Source organism: Lynx canadensis, chromosome D4, assembly GCF_007474595.2.
Source record: "Lynx canadensis isolate LIC74 chromosome D4, mLynCan4.pri.v2, whole genome shotgun sequence".
Taxonomy (NCBI): Eukaryota; Metazoa; Chordata; class Mammalia; order Carnivora; family Felidae; genus Lynx; species Lynx canadensis.
The window spans coordinates 43,894,865-43,899,460 of record NC_044315.2 but is presented as its reverse complement, the minus strand read 5'-3'; the positions used below and the strand labels follow the sequence as shown (position 1 = coordinate 43,899,460).

Here is a 4,596-nt window from a genome sequence, read left to right as displayed (position 1 = left end):
ATTGATGAATCATATAGTATGTGAATTACGTTTCAATAAAGCTGTTTTAAAAAGGGAAGAGGGGAGGGAGGGAGGGAGAAAAAAAGAAAATGATACACACTAGGAAAAACCCGTGGAACTTTCATCCAGGGATAATTTCCCTTATATATAAAGAGTTAATAATCCAACAGGGAAAAAATGGAACAGAAGAATATATAAAAAGATGGTTCATTCATAGTAATAGAGCTATAAATTATAACTACATTAAAATAACATTGATTTCGGAGGGCCCGGTGGCCCAGTCAGTTGAGCATCTGGCTCTTGATTTCAGCTCGGGTCATGGTCTGAAAGATCTCCATGTTCATAGATTCGAATCCCGCATTGGGCTCTTTGCTGACAATGTGGAGCCTGCTTGGGATTCTCTCTCTCTCCTTCTCTTTCTCTGCCCCTCCCCTGCTCACTCTCTCTCAAGATAAACAATAAAAAAAATAACATTTATGTCCTCTATCAGACTGACAAACTCCCAAAGTGTGATAACGTTTGCCAAAACTTTTTTTTTTTTTTCCCCCGGGAGCATGTCTGTTGTGTTTGAGATGATCTGTCGGGTGCTCTCTGAACTACGCCAGGTAAAAGGAAACTCTCTCATTACAAACTGACAAAGGGAAAAGGGAAAACCCTTCTCGCCACAGCATGAACCCCATAGTTAGAAATAGGTCTGGGTTTTATGCAAATGACACAATTCCTAGTCATCTATGGCTGCTTTTATGACTTTATACAGATTATGAATTAGGTAAAAGGCACTATACTATTCGTTAGACTTCAGGATCACTATCCTCAGTCCCATCACACGAAATATATTCTGACATCCCAAAGAAGCAAGACTTGCGAGTAGGTGTTTTAAACGTAGCTAATCTACAGCTACAAAGTTCTACGCTTAGTAGCATTTACCTTCTGGGGGAGTCTTCCAGTGCCCAAAGGATAAAAGCAGAGACTGGAATCAGTACAACCTATACCCAGAAGTCTGGGCTGTAAAAGCCATACAATTTGCAGCACAGTGAGAAGATGCCCTTTCCTTCACACCACACACAAAGTATGAATTATGCTGCCTCTCTCTTGTTCCAGTGCATGGCTATCCCGTCACGTTCTGCTCTGTTGGTCAAATACTGAGTGGCTCTGCTTCCAACCAGAGGATCCAGAGGTGTGCAGGACGCCAGTGAGAACAAACCGACAACAAACCCTTCGAGATAGTCAAAGCAGGACTCCAGGCGTCTTTAAGGATGCCCAGGCTGATGACTCCCTGATTGTTGATGTTGCACAGATTCTGGTGCAGAAAATAGACTTAAATGGATCATCAGATGAAAATGAGATGTCCGGAAAAAACTCAGAATCTGGTGGGCCAAGTGTAGTCGGTCTCCGTTCATAATGTTGTCTCCCTTAGGCCCAATGCCACAGTTAGGAGAATCAAGGGCTCTTTCGGCCAGGTTCACTCTGAATTCTTTCAGCACTAGTGGATAACTTCGCAGTGGTTTTGCTAGAGACTTTGGGGTGTTTCTTCTGCTGGGTGGCAGAAGGTTTTCTTTCTTCTTCAGGCTTTAGAGCAGCTGGCTCTCACTGGTCCGCATCTGAACCACCGTGGCTGGTGCTGGAGCCCTCATCATCAGATCTCTGCCTATCCCCAGACATCTGGGTGAGGTCATTTCTTGGAAAACTCTGCCAGCTGCCCTGCCCGCTTGCACATCATTACAGTATGTTGGGGAGTGGGGAACCCTTCCTTAGGGAAATAGAGGCAGCTGGGGAGGAAAGCGGGGAGGCAGAGGGAAAAAGAAGTCAGGGAGCCTTTGGCCAGGGAGTATGGAACATTGGAAGTTGGAAGAGGGCTGTGCAGTGTTGTCCCGTTGCCTTCGGAGAAAAGGGGGTTAGGAGCTTGACGGGGTAACGGCATGTGCTCTAGCGAGCTCCCCAGCTCCTCCCCGCCTGCAGTCCACAAGGTGCAAGAACATTCGCCAAGACTTCAGGGGAACAGGCATTCTCCTAATGGTTAGTGGGTGTGTGAACTGCAACAACCCTCTGGAGAAAAATTTAGCAGGAGCTATCAAAATTACAAATGCCATACACTTAGACCAGGCATATCTACTCCTAGTCATTTAACACTTTTTCTTCCAGACATGGGAAATGACTCACATGCAGGGTCATTATATAATTGCAGCTTTCTTTGTAATACCAATGAACTGGGAACAACTTAAATGTCAGGAAGAGACGAATAAAGGTAATGAGGAGGCTCTTTTTGTATTAAGAGAAAGTTCCCAGGGTGCCTGGGTGGCTCAGTCAGTTCAGCATCTGACTTGGGCTCAGGCCATGATCTCGCGGTTGGTGGGTTCAAGCCCCACATGGGGCTCTGTGCTGACAGCTTGGAGCCTGGAGTCTGCTTTGGATTCTAGGTCTCCCTGTCTCTCTGCCCCTCCCCCACTCACTCTGTCTCTCTCAAAAATGAATAAACATTAAAAAAAAATTTAAAAAGAAAGTTCCCTGTGATGTGCTGTTAAGGGGAAAATAAAAGGGGCAGCACGACAGATATGGTGTGTTGCCACTTATGTTAAAAAGGAAGATAGACTATATTTGTACCAACCAAAAAACCAGTATCTGAATGTATAAACAAACTAATACGAGATACCTGGATGATGCGAGGTGGAGCTAGAAGGTGGGGTGAGAAAACGGTAGACCTTTTCATCATTCTTGAAATTTTAAGCATTTTTTTTTTTTTTTTTTTTTTTAGCAAAGAAGGGATGTGAGGGGAGAAAGTGGAAACAATAAGCTTAGCAATCTATCTATATCGTCTGTGTGAGGTGCTATAACAAAAATACCATAGACCAAGAGGCTTATAAACAAGAGAAATTTCCTACAGTTCTGGAGGCCAGGAGGTCCAGGATGCAGGCACTGGCAGAGTCAGTGTCTGGTGAGAGCCCACTTTCTCGTAGCCTTCTTGCTGTGTCCTCACTGGCCAATGGGGCAAGAGTTTCCTCAGAGCTTCTTTTAGAAGAACACTGATCCTGTTCATAAGGGCTCCACCTCTCAATCCCATCACTCTGAGGGGTGGGATTTCAGCATATGAATTTTAGGAGGACACAAACATTTAATCTATAGCACAATTATTTATGGTTTTCTAATAAGGAGGGATTGGGGGCTCTGCAAAAAAATGGTAGCCAGAGGGCACTGTAGGGTCAAAATGAGAGTCTTTTTTTTTTTATTAAAGATAGGGGACATTCAGCGTGTTTTCAGGCTGATGGGGATGATCCAGACACTTAGATTGTATCATGCCTTTTTCTATATTACTGAACCTTTTTTAAAAATAAAATTTTTAATGTTTATTTTTTGAGAGAGAGAGAGAGAGAGAGAGAGAGAGAGAGAGACAGTGTGAGTGGAAGAGGGGCAGAGAGAGGGAGACACAGAATCTGAAGCAGGCTCCAAGCTCTGAGCTGACAGCTTGAACCCACAAACCACGACATCGTGACCTGAGCTGAAGATGGACTCTCAACGACTGAGCCACCCAGGTGCCCATATTTTACTGAGCCTTTTAAGTATTTCTTTCTCCATTAGATAAAAAGTTCCCTGAAAAGGAGTACCATACCTTCCCGTCTCTGTATCTCCTGCACCTCGCCTGTTTCTGACATACAGTAGGTGCTCAGCACATGTGTGTTGAGTGATGTTATTGAAAACCCTCCCATGGCTGTCCACCACCTGAATCTGTCCGTAACACCTCAGCCCCAAGTTCAGACTTGCATCTCCTCCCCGTAGTCAGGTCAGTGTGGGTTCAAATCCTCAGGAAAGACTCCCCAAAAGCAGCACAACTTCAAGCAGATGAAGAGGAGAAAGGAAGGCCTTGCTGACAGCGGGAATGACACAAACAAAATTAGTGGGACGTCGCTAATGACCGTGATGACACGGTGTAGGGATGACGAGGGTTGCTGACATTCATTGACAGTCTGCTGTGCACCAAGAACTGTTGAACTTTTTCACGTGTTGATTCATTTAACCCTGACAAGAACTCTGTGAGGAAGGTATTACCACCATTTTCAGTTGGGGAAACTAAGGCAGAGAGAGAGCAAGTAAGTTGTCCAAGGTCACATAGCTATTAAGGAATGAAAACACATGGGACAAAAAGAAGATTGCCCTAATATAGCGAGTTGATTTGATTCAAACAATCAAACAAACAAAAAGAAGGGTTTATTCTTGTACTTTTCCTGTCATTCCTGTTCCTTCCTGCCCACCACCAAATATTTCATAAATATATGCCTGAGCTTATTTGCCACAACTCTGCAAAAACATCCCTTAGTCCCTGACCCAACGGGTGAGGAATCCATTGTAATTCTTGCTCCTGGATATAGTTACAGAAATAATGCCGAGTTTTCCTAGCTTCATTTCTTTGATTTCACTTCCTTTCCCAAACACACTGGAGCATGTTTAAAATTAGTTTCTTTCTACAAGCAGAAATTTGCCCTTGAAATTCAGATTTGTGTCTAACGTGATTTTTTTTTTTCCCTGCTTCCTTGACTTGGGCCAAATATGAGACCTAAATGCATAAACTCATTTCCTCCCTTACTACTTCTCTTCCTTTCCATA

The 4,596-nt window shown here is 43.9% G+C and overlaps 1 pseudogene; it reads right to left on the bottom strand.

Annotated features, from left to right (window-relative positions):
- Positions 1-824: 824 nt before the first annotated feature.
- Positions 825-1,662, bottom strand: LOC115498990 (annotated as a pseudogene).
- Between the last annotated feature and the right edge of the window lie 2,934 nt (positions 1,663-4,596).